The following is a 22,593-nucleotide window of genomic DNA, read 5'->3' on the forward strand; positions in this document are numbered from 1 at the left end:
ACACATCCGGACGCTCATATCCTAGTACAGCTGCTATCCTAAAACCAGATTATCCAAAACTGTTCGTCAATTTTACGTTTCAATAACATTACAAATCAGCAATAAAATTGAAACAACAATACTTTCAAATTTTGGTTCTTTAGCTCAAATCACACTGAAATTATTATTATTATTTTAGGCTAGTCCAGTGAACAAAATCTATCAAAAAAGGCAAATGGCTCTTTTAACAGAATGGTGGGACTATTATTCCTACAGCTGTAATACTGAACGTTTTTCCCATTAATATCCTCCTCCTCCAACTGTTGCTGATGCCCCCTACCTCATTATGAAGAAAATCTAAGGATCTTTGAACAAGTTTCTTAATCTTTTTCATAACCCATTGGAATCAGTGCAAATTTGTCTGCTTGAGACCAATGCAAATCACTATTATTTTACAGCAAAAGAGCTGGGGGAGGGGGGGGGCATTTCCATGACTCCTCCTCACATGCCCACTGACTGAGCAGAGCTATTAGTCTGCCTCGTGCTGAGGCCGTGGACTACAGTTCTCAAGAACCAAGGCCTCTCCAAGCTTAATTGATACATTACATGATCATTACATACAAATCAGTGTAACTTTCATGGCTTGGCTTGAGTAAATTTGCTTGGGCTTCTAGTTAAGTGGGTTTCCCTTCCTCACATTCAGCTGCCATTACGGCAAGAGTCATTTCTGACTTCAGATGCAAAACCAGACCGAGTTTCCCGAAACCTCCACTGACAATATCCCTGCCCGTTATAAAGCGGTCACAGAAAGAGGGGACACGTGGAATCATATTTCTGGCTCTAGATTAATGTGGTTGGGGATTCAACTTTTACCCAAGAACTCTAATTACAGGAACCTTTTTCTCTGATGAGTGAGAGTAGTGTTAAATTTTTACTTTTTTAATTAATTTGAAGCTGAAGCATGTAATTTCTTAGAATACTTTCCCTATCCCAGCTTACTATACAGAGAAAACTACAAGTAATTTGACGGTTGATTCCTCCCAAAACTGAAAACACTGTGGCTCTGTGACACTTTCAACATTTCTATTTGTTTGAACATCCTAATCAGCCCGACATAACAAAATTGGCTCAATAATGTGTTTAGGGTGGAAATCTGTTTGCAAGACCAATGACAGACAAAGGAGTGTTCAGGAAACTGTTTGACAAACAAACATTTCTGCATTTGGTTACGTTAATGGTACAAAAAGGTCAAACTTCTTTAGTTCTAATTAAATTTTCTGCCTTTTTTTAAATCAATAATAGGAGTAAAGAGACAAAAAATGATGGAAATAAAACAGAATTGGGAATGACAAGTCGCATTCATCCATTGCCCACATTTGAACGTTAAAGTATAAATATGTCAGATTCAGAGCATGTGTCAACCACTAGGCAACGACTCCAATTTTGAAAGCAGTTTTGAAGCACAGCAAGTCTGTTTTGGGAGACAGTGACAGGAAACTGTAGTGCAGCAGATGGACTTAAAGCATTCTTGCTAAGGAGACAGTAAACCCTAAGAGACACCTTCACACAGATTTAGCCTCCTAAAACACAATTTATGGTATGATGGGACACATCAAAACCACCAATTTTTTAGTGGATTGAAAAAAAGGTCCAATAAAAAGCCCAATATATAATTGTACTAGAGTTGGAAATGTAAAGAATTTTTTTTTATTCAGAACCGGTTATTATATATATATATATATATATATATATATATATATAAAAAAAAAACAGGTTTTTGTTTTTAATCTAACAATAGGCATAATTAAATTAACCAAGAACTGCTCTTAATAGGATTAAAGAACTATAAAAATAAATAAAATAAAATAAAAATCAGCTTTTGAGACTCTGGTTGTTCAAGTAATAAAGGTGTTCATTACACTTAAAAACAACAATACTGTATGTTTATGTATGGGGGTGCTAAAGGCTTGTTAATGGAATCGTTCAGGAACCGGAACCAGAATCGTAAAATTATTTTTCGTCTCACATCCGTAAACTGTACACCACACGGTTAACCGACAGTCTGAAGCAGTGTTGACATTTGTTTACAGAAGAACCAGATGAGGCAATCCTTACTGCTGCATTCTTACAGTCAGCCATTAACTTCCTGTTCTCCCCTCCGGACAAAAGCACAACACACACCACAAAGGAGCACAACAGCCAGCCTACAACGTGATTGAGCGACTGTCTGTCTGTGTGTGTGTGTTTGTGTATATATGCTCCCATGTAAACTGCACGTATGCACTTGGGGTCATACATGCTCAAGTGCCGAATTTTGATTGTATGTTCACATAAGACTCTGCTGAGCTTTGGACATGTGTCATGCACCACAGATCAAAATGATCATGTGTGTTTTTGGTCGACTTTATTATTTAGGCACGCTTGAGCAGACCCTTCATGGCCAGAGGGCACAGAGAGCTCCCCCACATCTCTCTCACACACACACACACACACATATACAGGGAGTGTCTGGACAGTGAATGTGCAGACTCTATGCAGGCTATTGTTTGTGGTGGAACCTCTTTATCTGTCCGATACATTTGTATGCAGCTCGTGGCTCCAGTCTAAAGGTAGAACATTATCAGGTGTTGCTCAGCCCTTATGTCTCCTCAACACATACAGTTTTATGCAGGTTCACCTTTGCTTCAGAAGTCCAAACCAAGGAATAACAATTGCACTGTACACAAAAATACAAAGATTTTTACATTGGATAAATGAAAAGGATATTTTCCCCTCTTTAAAAAGATACCATATCAGACACAATTTACTTAACATTGCCTCATGTTATTCTCAACCTATATGACTTTCTGTCCTCCATTGAACATAAAAGGAAAAAAGATGTAATGAAGGTTAATGGTGATGGAGTCAAACATTCTGCCAAACATCTTTTTTTTTTTCTCCCCAATTTGGAATGCCCAATTCCCAATGCGCTCTAAGTCCTCGTGGTGGCGTAGTGACTCACCACAATTAAGAGTGATGGAGGACGAATCGCGTCTGAGACTGTCAATCCGCGCATCTTATGTGGCTTGTTGAGCGTGTTACCGCGGAGACAGCACGCGGAGGCTTCACGCTATTCTCCGCGGCATCCACGCACAACTCACCATGCGCCCCACCGAGAGTGAACCACATTATGGTGACCACAAGGAGGTTACCCCATATGATTCTACCCTCCCTAGCAACTGGACCAATTTTGGTTGCTTAGGAGACCTGGCTGGAGTCACTCAGCACGCCCTGGACTCGACCTCGCGACTCCAGGGGTGGTAGACAGCGTCTTTACTCGCTGAGCTACCCAGGCCCCCAAATATCACTTTTTTGTGTTTCACAGAGGAAAGAAAGTCATACAGGTGTGGAATAACCTAAGGGTGAGTAAATAATGACATAATTGTCATTTATGGGTAAACTATTCATTTGTGATTTCATATAGGCCTATTAATAATAGGGATAGGAACCAAGAACTGGTTCTTATTTAGAAACAGTTCCATTAAAAATAAATACAGGAACCGCTCTCAAACTAGCATTTTCCACTGATGCGGACAAAACACCTTACTAAAATTCCATTGACAGTGTTTCCTGCAGCGCTATTCAGTGACAGCACTACACCTCTTTAGGGCTGGGTATCGCCAGCCACATCATGATACGATACATATTGCGGTACACGTCACAATTCGATATATCGCGATACATCATATCATGGTTGGTTTTCACTTTTAATTTAAATTAAATTGGGTATAGTTCAGAAATAATGTCCATTTTGCTTGCAAACATTATGAAACAAATTCTCTTTCAGTTAATGCTGTTATTCATTATACAGGGGACCTTCTAACTTGTTAAATTACGGACACATCAATTTTACAAATGTTATTTTATCATTAGTTTTCATCATTTTAGTGACATTTTAGCCTTTTTTTTTTTTTTTTAAATGTAGCCGATATATTACATCAATAAATATGGTGTATTGAAATTGCATATATTATATTGCATATATACAGTATATTGTTACATGTTTGTTGTTTACATGCCTAATTTGTACTATTCACAAGTATTTACTTAGATATATAGAACAAGTGCTCTGACTGCACTGAAAATATCATGATATATCACGATACATGGATCTAAGTATCGATACAATATCATGAGAAAAAGTATGGCAATATATCGATATTTGATTGTATCGACACAGCCCTACACCTCTTCTGAATCAACGATGCAAAACACAGCGTTACCAGAGTAGTCCAACTCTTGAACGACAATAGCAATTTGAGTCAGTTTTCAAATTTACAGAGGGACCATGAGCAGTGTAGTCCAATTCCCGAACGAATGATTCTTGTCAGTTCTTTGAATCTACCATGGGAAACATGGAGCATAACCAGTGTAGTCTGACTCCTGAACAAATTACTTTGAGCTGGTTTTTTTCACTGAATCAAAAACACATACAGCGCAACCAAACAAATAAATCTTAAGGTTTCCAAACAAATGTCTCTTATGACAGGTTATTTTTAGTTAATTGAAAACATTTAAACATTAGTTGGAGTGGTTACTGAATTAATCTCACTGACTTGCAAGTTATGACTTCTGTTCTGACCAATAAGAAATGAACCAAGAACTGTTATTGTGTTATGATGTTGTCCTAAGGCTTGTGAGACTTAAACCAGGCAGTGTAGTTACCGACTTGTGGTTTATTTAACAAAGTGTTGTTAATTATACACACTATGAGTTTTGTTGCATGTAATGGAATTTTATTAAAAATCACACCACATTTTTGTTTGTTTACAGGCCTGTCGTGATTATTAAAAAATCGTTTGATTGTGGTTATTAGATCTAACTGCAGTTATTGGAGGCAACACCGATTATCATCACATTTTACAGTCCAAATAAAGGAATTTTAAGCGTATATATAAATGCCATGAACAACCCGTTTGTGTGTCTCATTTTCCAGTATTTGTATTATGCATTATATGAGCACTCCAACTGAACCCTGACTGTATCCCTGAGCTCCTAAAGAGCATGTGAAGATTAACCACTCCTGACTCGCAGCATTTACACCTATAAAAAGTCTCCGGAAAGACATAAAAAATAAACTTTGTCATCTTTTAAACGTCTGATGATAAAAGTTGTTTGAAGATGCAAAAGTCACCACACTGTAAAAAATTATTAATTTTAACGGCAAAAATGTGAAAATGCTACAGAAAATAACTTTTCAACATATAGAGTAAAACATTCGATACATGTAATTTTTATGGTAAATTATTGTAAAAAATTATGGCTTTTAAATGTTAAAGTATGATTTCACCATTTAAGTAACAGTAAAAATGTATATTATGTTTAACAATAGAAAACATTTACTTTTCACAGTTATCTATTCTTAAAATTAGTGAAAAACAAGAATCGGGCTTTCCCAGAAATCCCTGCGTGACCCAACCAATTTCATAACATTTTATGGGAATAGTTATGTTATTATATAATTGTTTTCTTATTTTTTAATATCAGTTATGTACTTTGAGGTGTTCTATGTTATATTTTAAGCTGTTTAGTTAATGTTTACTGCATTATTTTAGTGTCACATGTGTTACCCTGATTGAGCTTTGTGTTTGTGTGGGTAACACTGTCTCTACATGTGTGTTGGTCATTGTTCCTGGAAGGGCCTCTCTCTAGATGAATTTCATGTCAGCATGTGGCCTTCTGTTGTCACTACGGTGATTAACAATACATTTTAAAGTGAAATGCAGATTAATACACTTCCAGAAGGTTAGTGTATCAAGTTTATATAAATTTAATAAAATGATAGCGGTCACCATTTTATTTGCGGTAAATTCCTTGCAACCACAGCTGCCAGATTTTAACAGTAAATTTAACAGTTTTCTTTCAAGTGTACCATAAACCAATTAACATTTGTACTGCATTTATTTTTTTTTACAGTGAATTTTTGCCAACTCCAGTTGCCAATTTTTCAGGATATTTAACAGGATATTTTTACAGTGCACAGATGTTTTCTGTAGCAGACAGTTTGTAAAACTTTGACCCTTGCTGATACAAGTGACGTGCATGATTCAAATCAGACTATTATTCTTACAGCTCCCTTAAACCAAGTATCAAGTTCTTATACAGTTACCAGCCATTGGTGAGCAACTCCAAAGCTAATTTTTACTTGCATTTGGCACTTGAAAAGAGTAAGATTGGACCCTGTATTTCTCACAAAGGCAGAGCCATCAAATTTTTAAAGTGTGATGAACCCCATCTGAGGTAGTCAATAAATAAAATAAACACATTTTGAATGTTCATAGTTGATGGTCTTGGACACATCTGTGCTCCCCTCTCCGTTTGAGGTCATGCAGAATTCAAACATTTGCCCTGGGAGGCCATAACTCTAGATTGATTCTAGAGTATCTGCAAGCAAGGGATTCTGTGTTTAATGTGATGCACTGGACAGAAGGTGGGATCAAAGGTGTGTGGACACACGTATCGTTCAGGAGTAGAGCAGTGTGGTACTGCACTCCTGCACTAATAGACCACGTAAATGGCAGCAGTACAGACAGACAGAGACAGACAAAGAGATATTCTCTTATCTGTGGGTTGACTAATGATGCTCTTTGTGATATTAGCTTGAGAGCATTGCACCAGCCTTGATACAAGACTTCAGCAGAGTGCAGTGATTTCACAAACACACAAAATCAAAATTTTCAAAGCCAAAATACATTTTGGAAAGGGGTATGTTTTAAGACTTAATTAATATTAGTTCCAGCTCCTGAACAGCTGAGCTCTTTCTCTTCAAGATGTGTCTAATCGTGGCCAGTACAGTACAGTATAGTATATGGTAGGGCAGGTATAGTTACCTTGCTGAGCCACAATATTTTTTCTTTTTTAAAATAAAATTTGGCATGCCTAATTCCGTGGAAGACGAATCTTAGTTGCCTCCGAGTCTAAGACAGTCAATCTGCGCATCTTATCACGTGGCTTGTTGAGCGCGTTACTGTGGAGACCTAGCGCGTGTGGAGGCTTCACGCTATTCTCCACGGCATCCACGCATAACTTACCACAAGCCCCACCGAGAGCGAGAACCACATTATAGTGACCACAAGGAGGTTAACCCAACGTGACTCTACCCACCCTAGCAACCTAGCCAATTGGTTGCTTAGGAAGCCTGACTGGAGTTACTCAGCATGCCTTGGATTCAAACTTGCAACTCCAGGTGTGGTACTCAGTGTCTTTACTTGCTGAGCTACCCAGAAAGAAAGAAGGCTTTTAAATGTGTGTGAGATTACAAGCGAGATTAATCTGTATTCACTAACTGGACAGGTTTTTGGTTCCAGTAAGACTAAGACCTCTGTTACCCAAGATAAAGGACGCGTCACATTGTAATTTGGACTTTCTCTTATGTAGTGATATCTATGAGAAAATGTTTACTTCCTGTCATTCTAGCAAGCAACAGTACTAGTTATTTTTAATACTCGGCAATATATTTTCAGTATCTCATTATTCAGCACAGAAGCTGAACTTCAATGCAAAAGATGGCACTCGACAGCTTCAAGGCCATCAAAAGCCTGGTCTCATGAAATTTTGAACATGACAACTTTTTTGCAATTAAAAATGTATGTGATGTATATCACGTTTGGCTGCAGGTTTCTAATGAAATGTCCAGCTGGGGGCAACAAAAATGGTGTCATATTCAGATGGGGTTTTAAGGAGAATTTTAGATAATTTTTTAAAACATACCTCACTAACCTAAAACTTTTGCCTGAACCTAACCAATAGTGTTTTAAAATATAAATGAGACATTTAAAAAAGACATCATTACCAAATCAACGCCTAAACTTAACCATTAGTGTTTTAAAATACATGAGAAGTTAAAAAGGACATCCTTACCTTATCAGTGACTAAATCTATCCATTAGTGTTTTAAAATGCAGAAGCGAAATGAAAAAGCACAATTTCTGAATTTTCATTCCTCATTTCGTGCCGCTTCTATGACTCTGTAATGTCACGCGCCAGCTTGTACCGCGGTCCTTCGACTCGGACTCCCTATCAGGTTAGCTACCGCACAAGCCATTCGTGTTGGAATAAGTGTATATATGTAGGTGAGTCTGTAATACAAGTATTATTATTTTTCAAAAGATGCGTTACAGTAAAAGTGTGTTGATATAAAATAGCAGTGTCTGAGTAACAGAGAGAAAAATAAGTATTTATAAAGTCATAATCAGCAATTAAAGTCATGATTTGAGTGAAAGTGAATCCAACACACAGTTGTTGTAGCATCTCGTATTCATTGCACCTGGAAACTGCAGGGAGACGTGGAGACACATATAAGTTTTGTAAACACGTATATACAGTCACGTTTTCACTATGAGACCAGGTTGCCATCAAGGTCAGGGGTGTCAAAGACACGGCCTGTGCACGAGTCCAATCTGACTTGCAGAATAATTTGTGGAGGAAATAAAATCATTTATTATATCAGTATCATAAAATATAAATTTTTTTAGGTACAGCAAAGCAGTGATATTCCAGTGGGATTTTTTTTTTTTTTTTTTTATCTGGAGAAAAGTGCCTCGCAAATCCCAGTACCAAACACTAAAATTACACCTGAGTGAACTTACAGAACAAGTTCAAACTGTAGTTTATATAAAACACACAGTACTGTAGTTATTCATAAAACCCAATTAAGCTCCCGAGACCCACAAGTGACTGGTCTTAAAAAAAACTTATTGTAGGGACATCCCTAATTACAAATTAAATTGAGCTGTAATTGGTCCCCTGATGACTTCATCATCTCTCTATCATCCCATTATGTCTTGTGTCATCATTTCATCATTCGCCCTAGTTTACAGTTAACCATCTTCTGACATGGTTTTATCTTACATCCACTGTTTCATTATAATGCAACATTTAATCTAAGAGATCCAACTCGGTTTAATTAGCACAAAAACATCTGTGCTCTGTTCCCAAACCTAGTGTGCTGTCTATGGAGGAAGCATTGTAAGTCATCATAGATGCGCTACCCAACAAAAAGGCAGTTCCAAAAGGTAGTCATCTTAAAGGGATAGTTCACCCAAAAATTAAAATTCATTCACTGGGTCTGTTCCAAAACCTTGTGAGCATCCTCTGGAGGCAGCATTTTAAGACACCATAGGCACGCTCCCAACACGGAGGCTGTTCAAAAAGGTCTCTTAATTATGCTGCCTCCTAAGATATCTAATTTTGGCCAATTCTAAAGGTAGTATCAGATGTATCCTTCCCCAGGTAGGAGATCCCAGAATGCACCGTGATGAGCTCTGAAGTCAGAGTTTAGATACACTTAGGTTGAAGTCATTAAAACTAATTTTTTAACCACTCCACATATTTCATATTAGAACACTATAGTTTTGGGAAGTCGTTTAGGACATCTACTTTGTGCATGACCCGAGTAATTTTTCCAGCAATTGTTTACAGACATTGTTTCACTTTTAATTGACTATATCACAATTCCAGTGGGTCAGAAGTTTACATACACTAAGTTGACTGTGCCTTTAAGCAGCTTGGAAAAGTCCAGAAAACGATGTCAAACCTTTAGGCAATTAGCTTCTGATAGGCTAACTGGCGTCAACTGGAGGTGTACTTGTGGATGTATTTTAAGGCCTACCTTCAAACTCAGTGCCTCTTTGCTTGACATCATGAAAAAAAAATCATAAGAAATCAGCCAAGAAAATTGTGGACTTCCACAAGTCTGGTTCATCCTTGGGAGCAATTTCCAAATGCCTGAAGGTACGCACGTATAAACACCATGGGACCATGCAGCCATCATACCGTGATACAATTTGTAGATTCTTTGTAATCTTCAAAGAGCGCATTTGACATCTGAACCACTAAATGGAGGCTGGGTGGCTGCTCCTGGGTCCTAGTGCCTGCCCAATCCAACCTCTGTCAGTGCGACTTATGTTTTTTTTTCTCTCTATCAACAACACGATTTTGACCTGGTGCGACTTATGGTCTTTATTTCCGGATAATAGAGTAAATAAATAAAAAAATAAAAAATACATGTATTTGCTGTTGCGTTGCAAGAATTAATTTGCAAGAACAAATCTACAAATTGGAAAAGACATAAATTTGTTGTTTTCCATTATCCAGTTAGCGCTCTTTGCTTCTGTGACCCCATTATACAGCGTACCCATGTTACTTGCATTTTTTGCATAGCCGAATTTCAAACATTACGAGTTCATGCTACTAAGACAGACAGAAAACATGGACAAGTTCTTGAAAAGGAAAACTAATCGACGATGGCTATGTGGGATAGTGGTGTGCCATGGGTTTTTTTAATCGCAAAAAGTGTGCTGTGGCAGAAAAAAGGTTGGGAAACACTGACCTAAACCACAAGGAGTTCATCTGCAAAAAAGTGTCCAAAAGAAAACACACAGTAATATGTAAATTCTGCAATGCAATGCTTACCAAAATGGTTGGGACCATGTCAAACTTTTATCGGCGCTCAGAAAGGAAGCATAAAGATAGGTAAGCTAAGTTGAAGTGATGCTAGCAAAGCTAACTAGCTAATGTTAGCAATCTGCCTCTTGCTGCATTCCATTCAACTCTGAAAGTCGGATTTTCCAAATTCCTACTGGGAAAAGTGCAATGGAACGCCACTTGAAGTCATAGTTACCACTTGGAAAGTCGTGCGGAAATTTTAAACTCAACGAGTTTAAACTCACTCGATTTCACCGAGACGCAGGTGCGTGACGTCACACAATCTTGTCGGCACCCAGGAAGATATACAAAATAAGTTAAACATTTTATATTTTTATTAAATAATATCGATAAATTAGTCAAAGTTCCTACATTACATGATAATAAAGCTTGTTTAACAAACGTTAGCAGAGTAGCAGTTGTTCAAATCATGGTAAACTATACTCTCTTTTGATAATCGTACACCTGTAGCACAAATGCTAGCGTTGCAGATAGTTTATGAATTGGGTTGCTAGGAGACAAAGCTACCTAATTTAGTTAACATATATTGAGCGATGTAGCTAATGCAGTGTTAACTTTGTGAGACTGAGGGGGCAGGGCATGTAGTGACATTGTTGTTCCCAAGTTACGTTTTTGCTAGTGATAAACAATGACGAGACAGGCCAAATAAAGCTATGTAGCTAATGTATATAAAGTTACGTTACATCAACGTTAACTAATGTCAACTCCAATGATAAACGCTATACACTGCGGTAACGCTCCCTCGCTTGGGTGAGAGAGCTAGAGATGTGACAGCAGAGAGTGGAGACAGAGTAATGCGCCTCCACTTATATGAAAAATTGACATTTTAAATAGGCTGCTTTGCTTATGTTTGGCATTCTTTGTTCTATTTTCTAGATTTAGCTATGTGGTTAGTAAATTGCACTCATTTATACAAGGCTTGTTGTTGGTTCAAAAACAACAAAAAATTTACTATAATGTTTAAGAAAAGATAGAGAAAAGTGAAGACTTAAGTATTGAATAATTGTTTGATATATTCTGTATTTAATGATGGTTTCTAGGGGAAGAGTCATCCAGAAAAAACCTGATGCGATGCTAGCACAAAAATTTTATTGTTTTAGGTGGATGGTAAAACTTGGAAAAGGAGTGTTGAATAAAGATGGTTAAGTTGATTTCAGCTCCTTAGTGTTTGTTTGCATTTGTTTGCTCATAGAAAACAAAGGAAAATTCACACATAAAATTTACATCTGCAATGCTTTTTGATTATTTTATTAAGACATTTCTCATGGTACACTGATACACACACACACAGCAATAAAAGAGGTGAATAGAGGAATCTTAATTTATTTTCTGTGGGTGTTTTTATGGGAATGTGGATCTTTCAGATCAATGAGGAGTGCCTATGGTTTGCATGTTCCATATTTTATCGTAAGTGTGTCATGCAGTGTGGGACTCGCACTGGTCTGGTCTTGGTCTAGTCTCGGTCTCAATACACTCTGGGGTCTTGGTCTTGGCTACAACACTAACTTATTGTGAGAAGGCTTCCCAAAACGTTTGACCCAAGGTAAACAATTTAAAGGCAATGCAGGGAATGTTTTCTACGATAAAATTTCAGGAACTGTGAAAAAATGAGAAATTGGGAGTTTAAATGTATTTGACTAAGGTGTACGTAAACTTCTCACTTCAACTGTAAATATACTTATAATCTATTCAATACTGAAAAGTATTGATAAATAACAGTTTAATATGATACAAAACTGATTATTTTACCCAAAATGTGGGTGTGCTGTGCATATTTATGCTCATTAGAGGATTGCATTGTTTCTCTCACGTCACCCATATTGAAATCAGTTGCGAGTCAAGTGTCCCGTGCGCTGCGCGTGAGTAGCACTATTTGAATGATGTGCGGAGCTGCCGCCTATGTAGTGCGTTCAAAATGGCTGTCTTATGAAGCATCGTTTCAGTAAGGATGCTGCCATAGAAGACAGCTCCCTATGTAGGAAGGAGACAGCGCGGCAGCTCACTAAGTTTTGGAACAGACCCATATTTTACTCACCCCTGTGCTGTTATAACCCCATATGACTATTTTTCTTAACACAAAGGGAGGAATTCTGAAAATGTTTTGTGCTCAATTATGTTATACAATGGCAGTTTATGAAGACCACCTCTTCAAGCTTCATAAATTGTTGTCTGCGACTGATGCTTTGTTCTGAAGGCATACAATAAGGTTTGGTGAAAAACAAACCGAAATCTAATGTATCACCATCGACCATTGCTGTCCTGTGTACATTCATGAAAGTGTGCAAAAGCAACAGAATACGAAGCACCCGATCGCGACATGGGGTGTGTACTTTTACAGTATTAAGCTTGAAGAGGTGGTCACCATAAACTGCTTTTGTATGATATTACTGAGCAGAGCATTTTTTCAAAATGTCTCCCTTTGTGTCAAGATAAAGAACGTCATATGTGTTTAACCACAGGGGGGTGAGTAATTGACAGAATGTTCATTTTTTGGTAAATTATCAATTTAATTATGCTTCCCCCTAAAATACATCGCTTTGGCCAAATTCTAAGGCAGCACTGCATGTATTCTTTGTAGAGAAGGCAATCTAAGAATGCATTGTGATGTTTTTTTTTTTAAAAATGTTGATTATAAACTTACATTTCATTCAATACTAGGGCTGGGTAAAAATATAGATTTTCCAATGCATCACGATCTTAATTTGAACATTCTCGATATCGATGCTTAAATTCTAGAATTCTCAATCTTTAACCCCCTAAAATGCAAGTTAATTACTCACATATGCGACCAATTTTTTTTTTTTAATAATGTCTGCGATTAGCCACTGGCTGAAACATTTTCAGAATTCACTCACCAGTGCTTGAGTAGTATATTGGTGAAGAAGTGTAGCACTGGGATCCTTTTGCTGTCTGTTGAGAGTGTAATAAGTTTGGTTTTGGTTTGACTTGTTCCATGTAATCAGAGTATAATGTGTGTACAAAGCAACACGCAATGCATTTGCCACTGAATAATGTCTTTTTTAATATCTTTTATGTTCTTTACAGTCAGCTGTTGATCAAAAACAATTTTTTTTTACTCTAATCACAAATAGCATGGATGCTGGTAAAGAAGCCATTCCAGTCCTCTCTCAACTATGTGTGTGTTCAACCAAAGCATGGAGACGCTTTAGCACGTGATCTACAAATCATTGTAATTGTTGTAAATATATCAAATTATGCATGCAAACTATAAACATGTAACAAAATACAATGTGTGCAATATTATATATAAAATTCCAAGACATCATATTGATGGAATACATGGATTTGTACTTTTTTAAAAAGCTCAAATGTGACAAATGATTAAAAAAAAGATATGATAAATAACATTTTATAAACTAATAATAATATTAGAGATAACCAAATTGTAATTTGTAAAATTATTATTTTTGAATATGTACCTAGTTACAAATTTCCTGTATAATTAACAACATTAGCTGAGAATATATACTTTTTTCATCTGTAAACAAAATGGACATTATAACTTAAATACACCAATATGCATCCATATTGAATCAAATTCTAATTGAATCAAGAGTGTGAGACTCGGAATCGAATCGATCTGAAAATGATCAATACTCAGCCCTATTCAATACTAAAGTATTTTTTTAAAGTTGTGTGATTAAAAGTTTTATCCAATATTGTTACATATTTTATGCATATTAAAGTATCGCGCAGTTAGCTTAGCAATATGCTAGCGCTTAATATCAACTGCTGGTTGAGCCTCCAATTTGGAGCGCTATTTGTGTGGCGTGCGGAGTTGCTGCCCATCTACAGCCTTCCAAATCAGTTGCTTATAAGGTTCCAAGACTGTTAGGATGCTACCTTAGGCCAAGTCCACACAAATCTGTTTTCATTTGAAAAAATGCTTCATTTTTGTTAGTGTGGACGTGGAGTAAACATAGTGAAATTTATGCATTTTCAAACAAAACGTATTAGTGTGGAAGCTGGCTGTCTAGGTAGTAGGCAGCTCACAAGGTTTTGGAAACAGAACTCTGGTTACCCCTCTCGGAAAAACTATTAAAAACAAAACCGATGAAAGTGTTGCACAACATTTTTAACAGGTGACCACATATCCTGAGAGAACTCGTTAATCTTAAAACAGTGACTGAAGCGTTTGTAAAGAGAAGGCATACAGCGGTGATGTATAATGTCATGCCATCACTACAAACCACCCACCTTGCACAAGACTGAGAATATCTGAAGTAAAAATAGAAAGGGTAAAAAAAAATAAAAGATGGTAAGGAGTAAGTGAGAGGAAAAATAAAAAAAGACAGAGCAAGTGACTGATACAGTACGGGGAAGAGTTCCAGAGAGCTTGAGCAAACAACGCACAAGCATAGACCTAACCAACAATGGCACCAACCAGCCAATCAGAGTGTCCATGCAGTGCACGTCAGTCTGACCCCCCCCACCACCCCCCCTCCTTAACTTGTCCCCCTTTACATAATATAATGACTGTTTCAGTCAGCTGCTACAAAAACCAGACTCTCTTTACTCTACCCACTCCTCCTTTACCCCCCCACCCCCCTTTGCATATCGAAGCACACACCCCAGTCACCCCCCCAGAAACCTGCACACACGCACTCTACGACAGACTCACTGCTTTGGGCACGACGCCAGCCAAAGCAGCAGCAGCAGCAGCTCAGAGATGAAAAGAGAGAGCGAGAAACAGAAAGACAGAGATAGATGGAGAACGAAATGATGAGACAGAGAAAGGAAAGAGCCATGGTGGAAAGATATAGCTCGCTTCAAATGAGGTTACCTAAATATCTCACCCAAGACCACCCCCCACAAACCACCCCTCCATATAATGACAACTTTTCAGTAAAAAAGTGCAATAAACATTTTATGGATCAACCTTTTGACTCATTCATTATGCACTGTGCTGGATTGTCCCTGGATTGGAGAATGGAAAGATCTCACTCAACTCTGAATGTGATTACTTCCCAAGGATCACATCAGCATAAACCACCTATCAAAAAAATGTCAACTTTTCAGTGGAAAAAGTGCAAATCACTATTTTATATATACCCTATCACTCTTTTGTCCTATTCAAACTAGCACTCTACTGGACTGAGGTACTTCAGAGTTTCTTTACTAGGTATGTAACAGGCCTAAAAACGAGTCAAGAAAAAGAACAATCTCTGCGCGCGTGGTTTCGTGGGCCATGCTGACACAAGACTCACTTTGTGCCCTTCAGACCCGCCATTCTAATACAGCTGTGCCACACACCACAAAGCCGAGAGCGAAAACTGACCCCTCCCTTCTCGCTCTCCACCCCTCCCCCCTTCCAAAAAAAGTATTCCTTTTTTTCCTCCCTGCGTTGTAAAAATAAACACAAGCTCACTTTCTGTGGGCCCCTTAAAGGTACGGACAACCATAAACAACTTTTTCGTACTTTTTTTTAATAGATTGCAATGTACACAATGCTTATCTTTAGAGGGTTGGGGGCAGAGTTGGGTGTTAGGGTGGACAGAAGATGAAAAGGGTGAGATTGAGTTGAAATGAAAGAAAAAAGACAGCAGCACTCTCCTGACACGCTACCCTGTCATAATGCCAACCCTTAATTCCCCTCTGCCCATCCCCCCACCGGCACACCATTTTCTTTATGAACACGCCACTGCTGCTTGTCGATCAGTTCACTGAGAGCACAAAAATGTCCTCCTCTGTCTGCCCCCACTACACACACCATCACACCATGAAGCCCCCTGAAACCGTACACATACAAACACACAATCACTGCCTCTTGTCCCACTAGAAAAAACTGAAGTGCATTTAAAACGGACCAGCTAAAAGGGAATGATAATAATATGGCCGTTTGTGACTGCATGATGGAATCCGCAGCTCATTTCACGCATGATCTGCATCATGACAATTCGTTTGTCTGACGTATCCCGTTGCCCCACCTCCAAGACTAATGCGCTGGTGGCATTGCATCCTCTGCCCAGAGAGGTAGAAGGTGCCTTGTTTTAAACACACACGGTCTCCAACCCCCCCCCACCCCAATACATGCAAGAGTGATATTTGAATGCTGAAGACTCCTTCATGCAAGAGTAGCGATGTATCATCTTAATTTTCCAAGTTCATCCTGCGATTCATCCTAAGGCGCAGCACTTATCGTGAAAGAGCAGGGGTTTGCACCCATATTTGCTTCGCCACCCCTAACCCCTCCCCCGCCATCTGAGTCTGGCCCATCTCCCAAATCTGCTTGTTCGCATGCAGCCCGTCTGTACACCCACTCGCTCAATTAGCTCGATTAAACCTTTCCTGTTTGCAGCATCCGATGCGGAGACCTCAAAATGGCTGCTATGCCTTCACTAAGGTGTGTGCACACCCTGAAGAATAAACACACATATCAGGCAAAGGCAGCTTTGACCATCAAATGGAAACCAAAAGTGTTTTTTTGGGAGTGGGGGAGGATGTCATGATTGTTTAGTTGGAATCGCAGTTCACTTTTCCTTAAATTTAAGGAGGGTGATTTATTGTGAATGGCAGACATTGCCACAATAACCTAGTTAAAGTTGTAGAGAATGGGCTTGGCATAGGGTCACACAGGGTGTGAACGCAATGGCTTAAATCTGGATGCAAGCTTCAGGATAATGTTGTCTCCTGTTGGAGTCTATGGGGGAAGTATTTGGCTGTGCCAACTGTGCAGGAGCCAACTGACTTTTAAAGAATGAATTCCATGAATTCAAAATTTGAGTTTTATGGCCGTTAGACCATGTCTATTTGTTTTGAAGCAAACTATAAGCTGATATACTTGTGTAACGGGAGCCAACTGGTAGGTAGCTGTGCAGTGTGTAAACCTCACTCCCCTGGCCTCAAGAGGCGCACTAGCGACTGATGCTAGAGGCTGTAGCCTTTAGCCTCCTTGTTAGCATGCCCGCCTCCCACACTGGAGATGCCGGTTCAAATCCTGTATGGAGCGGGTCGAGCAGGACCGGTTACACTTGCAAAAGTTCACAAAATGAACTTTTTGCAGTTAAAATTGCCTTTTTCTTTCTGGAAAATAGACCAACAATATTAATCACTCATGTTCCACTACACACATTCAGGTCCAATCAAATGTCCCTCCCCCTAATACCACCTGCAACTGACTAACAAGCTGTGGTTCATGGCTGTGCTGTAAACAAAGACTTTTTACTATAAAAAAAATGGACAAACCCTTCAATCAGTGGTATGCTTACTTTTCCCCCAGGGCTGTTTTCGTTTAACGACTTCTAAGGATCATTATTTGTGTATACCCTCGGTATACTCACTTGTTTTGTTGTTTCAGAAGTCCATAATCTACTGTCGTGTTAGTTTCCCTTTAACTATATTGGATGCTGTTTTGTGAAACTGGAGATTCTTTGTTATAATTGGTGCATTATCACTTGAATTCTATCATTCTCTGCCTCTGACAACCGCTGTCACCGGCGTTGTCGACTGAGGGAATTCATGCCAGTGAGTGGAGACAGTCACCCTCACGCTGAAGCAGTATCAGGTAAAATTAATTAAAATATGCCAAACGTCCTGTAAAATAAGGAATTGTCCCATAATTAAGGGAAAAAATTGCATTCCATATGAAATCCATTCGCGATGCCGTTTGTCCCGTATTTTAGCACACACCCAAACTGCTGAAAATGTTTCACAAATCGAGAGAAATGGACCTGAAACACACAACTTTCGCGTGAGTTGTGAGGACTCCTTCATGCAAGAGTAGCGATGTATCATCTTAATTTTCCAAGTTCATCCTTCGATTCATCCTAAGGCGCAGCACTTATCGTGAAAGAGCAGGGGTTTGCACCCATATTTGCTTCGCCACCCCTAACCCCTCCCCCGCCATCTGAGTCTGGCCCATCTCCCAAATCTGCTTGTTCGCATGCAGCCCGATATCGGATGTTGCTTCACATGGATGCTACACTTAAAAACTGCTGGGGGAAAGATCAGTGACAATCAGAGGACGTCTTCTGTCGTGCTTTCTGTCAGAAGCAAGATCATTTTGTAAAAATCATATAGCATTCAAATGCAAAACATCAGTAAACGCACCTATTCATGACATGCCTTTATATTTTATTGCATATGTCAAGCTCGTTCTGGAAAAGAGAGAGAGGTAAGTAAAACTGCATTGCTGCATTAATTCAAAATAAAAGTACAGTAGTACAGATTTAGTTAAAACACATGATTTTCTTACATTTCCCTTATGATAAACACTATTTACTGCCAAAACAACGACACTAATCCAATGAGAAATACACTATTTTCATGTTAAGTCTTTTCTCTCCCTTTCTCTCTTCTTCCTGGTCGTTGTATTAAAGCGTTTTAAGTTTAGTAGGGGACGTTCACACTGAATGCATTTTTGCGTCCGTCCGCACTGTTTTTCAATGTTAAGCAGCGTCTCGTGCAGAAACGCCTGTAAATATGGGTCATTCCTACAATTCTTTGACATTTAAGTCCCCATTACATGTGTGTGTGGTATTTATATTGTTTGATTTCACCCGATTACAATTTTGAAAGGCTTGTTAAAAAGAATAAAGACTTTTTATAATGTTACACACTTCTGTGGGCTTAAGTTAAATTTAAAATAATTGAAATCCTTTTCTATTGCACTGTCACTTCCTCATGCCCCATAAACTGCACGTCAAACATCTGACAAAAATAAATGCTAAATCATTGGATTTCTATTTTTTTCCCCCACATACAGTTAAGAGTTTAGCATTACATTCTCTCACTAACATGTATTCATTTGTGGTAAATGTGTCATTTTAACACTGACAGTGGAGGTTTTTGTGTGTCCCTTGATTTATTGCACACCCTGTTATGTCATGATACTATGACCTTTCACTGAAGATACATGTTAAGAAATGACATCACACACTGAAGGTGGACATCAGCCATTCTGCAAAATTACTTTGAGTTATTTGAAGTTTATAACTATTTTATTTATTTATGTTTTATTTTGTGGTGTTAGTCATATGTGGTCAAGCATAACATGTCCACCCTATTATGGGAAGACATATGGGAAATTAATATAATTTTAAAATGTCAATATACAGTATATATGTTAACAGAAATAAAATCATAAATATTAGTTTACAAATATGTTTCCTAGATATCAATCACAGACCATGTAGTGGCTCATTTATCCACTGAATGTCCACCCTGGTATTGTCCACCCTGATGCTGCCCATTTAACTGGATGGACATCTGAATTTTTTAGTAATTTAGTTTGACCATATGTCCCTGTAATGATGAAACATGAAGAAACTTGTAAAAATGACCCATTTACGATATGTACAGAGTCGCACAACCCCCTGCCCCCACCGTCGCAAACCACTTTTTTTGGTAGGACTACACCACTGCCTTTAATATTTCCCAACCAAAATGTCCTTCTTCAAAATGCCTGCGAGAAGTGCAACAGTAAGGATGTAGTCCATCCCTTAATTCTTGAACGTTTGGTGTCCTTCTATCTGTCCTTAAATACACTTCTGTTGACTTTGTGAAGAGTGGGCTTGCATTTGACATTTACCATGTAAGAATTCTTGATCCTGAATAAACACTTCATATACAGAATAAACATTCCCCTTACTTCACCATCATGGGTATAGAGCATAGACGTCAGAAGAAAAATATAGCTCCAACAGGACTGGATTTTAATATTTGGAAAGCATACAACACCCTAAATTTATTTAAGGCATATCTGAATTATAAAAAAAAACACTTCTAATCTTCTTTAAATCATACAACGGCAACTATATGCTAATTGGCAAATTACTTGGCTGGAATCCCTTTCAATGTGACAATATAGTGACCACGTTTGCTGCCAAGCATACCAAGTTTCAAAGAATTATAGTCGATTTTATTAGACTAAATTTGGATGCCATAGATTTTCGCTTCTAAAACACCCGGACCCTTCAGGCACGTTGCAGAACAAAATGTCAACAAGGTGACGACCCTCCATTTGCCATTAGGAGGTTTATCTTCAGCTCCTCAGCAGCTGGCTGCCACTCTGTGAACTCGCTTTCACAAGCGACAAAGCACCAGCAAAAGTGTGACCTCCCCCAGGGCACATAAAGCAGAAATATGACTTGAACAGCAGACCTGGGCCTCATGATCTTATGCCACAGCCATTTCTACAGCCAAAACTCCAGTAGAGACGCAAAGCAGGTGACAACACCTGTTTGGTCAAGACCTACCTGACGTCTTTCACTCTGCTGTCTCTTTTGCTCTCCATCTCCCTGATCCACCACCTGAGCGTGGGTTTTGATGGATTAAAAAAAGAAAAAGCTGAACAAGGTGGTGAAAATGTGAAAGTTGAAAATGACCAAACACAGCATACTTGACTAAGAGCATACTCTCTGGACCAAAGAGATGCTTTAGGGGCTAACTAGTTCACAACAGCTACTTGTCACCTTTCTGTTTTCAGATTAGCCTTCCAACTGAGTAAACCCCCTGATCAATATGGAGTGGCAGAACACTTGGGCTTAAATGTGTGAAAGATGTCAACAGAAAAGCTCCCTAAGCTCCTCAAGAACATGAATCAAATGACTTTCCAGAACATGGCTTTAGATTAGTGAGCAAGGTAGTTTTCTTTTTTTTACTTTCCTAAAAACTAAGCTGGTTTATAGCAGGGGCCAACATTAAGGTTTTCAGGTACTTGGCTCAGTCAGTTATAGTGATTCATAAAGTCAACAGGATCCAGAATCCGGAATTCTGTGATCCGGAAACTAAGCACAAATCTGACTACACAATCTCAACTACTATGTGGGAAAAGAGGGATATTTCCAGCCCAGATTAATGTTCCTCTGTGACTGCTCTTCACTAGAGGTGAGAGGACAAGGGTCACTAATGATTTAAATATCAGGGCCTATTTTTCCCAAAAAAAATCTTAAGGCTAAAAGTAGCTCCTAACTCTGAAATTTAAGAGTACTCTTAAACTCTTAAAATATTAAGGGCACGTCACTAAATTTTAGGACTCATTTAGGAGTTATTAGGAGTAATTCGCACAGCATGTTATTATTTGACTTAATTTAAAATAAAAAAAGGGGTCTGAAATATCCCACGATCTGCAACGTAACGTTTTAATGAACTTCAGTTTGTCTCTTCTAGAAAAGTTGTTATTAAAAGGTAAGACATTAAGAGTAAACTAAACAATTTACAAATTCATACTGAACATCACCTGAATGTAAATAAACTGAAATGAAAAAACACTCACAGAGCACTGTATTAGGAACACTATATTAATACTCTGTAGGGTCTCCCTTTGCTCTCAAAACAGCCTCAATTCTTCGTGGCATGGATTCCACAAGATGTTGGAAACATTCCAGTGAGATTCTGGTCCAAGATGACATGATTGCGTCACACAATTTCTGCAGATTTGTCAGCTGCACATTCATGCTGCGAATCCCCCGTTCTACCACATCCCAAACGTGTTCTGTTGGATTCAGATCTGGTGAATAGGAGGGCCAATGAAGAACAGTGAACGCACTGTCATGTCTATGAAACCAGTGTGAGATGACTTTTGCTTTGTGACATTATGCATTATCATGCTGGAAATAGCCAATAGAAGATGGATAAATTGTGGTCATGAAGGGATGCACAAGGTCAGCAACAATACTCCAATACGCTGTGGTATTCAAGCGATAATTGATTGGTATTAACGGGCCCAAAGTGTGCCACGAAAACATTTCCCACACCATTACACCACCGCCACCAGCCTGGACTGTTGACAAAAGGCAGGTTGGGTTCATGGATTCATGCTGTCGGCACCTATTTCTGACCCTACCATCTGTGTGCCTCAGCAGAAATTGAGATTCATCAGACCAGGCCATGTTTTTCCAGTTTTTAACTGTCCAGTTTTGGGTGAGCCTATGCCCACTGTAGCCTCAGCTTTATGTTCTTGGCAGAGATAAGTTGCCAAAATCTCAGATCATCACATTTTTCCCCATTCTGATGGTTGATATGAACATTAACTGAAACTCCTGATCCGTATTTGCATGATTTTATGCACTGCAACCACACGATTGGCTGATTAGATAATCGCACGAATAAGTAGGTGTACAGGTGTTCATAATAAAGTGCTCAGTGAGTGTACATTTAAACATTATGC

At 38.6% G+C, this 22,593-nt stretch overlaps 1 protein-coding gene across 1 annotated transcript in view; it reads right to left on the bottom strand.

Moving 5' to 3' along the window:
• gatad2b (GATA zinc finger domain containing 2B) overlaps nucleotides 1-22,593 on the bottom strand; it is an 84,668-nt gene that overhangs the window by 15,744 nt on the left and 46,331 nt on the right. The gene's annotated exons all lie outside the window — the stretch shown is intronic.

The sequence above is a fragment of the Myxocyprinus asiaticus genome, chromosome 30 (assembly GCF_019703515.2).
Source record: "Myxocyprinus asiaticus isolate MX2 ecotype Aquarium Trade chromosome 30, UBuf_Myxa_2, whole genome shotgun sequence".
NCBI classification, from domain to species: Eukaryota; Metazoa; Chordata; class Actinopteri; order Cypriniformes; family Catostomidae; genus Myxocyprinus; species Myxocyprinus asiaticus.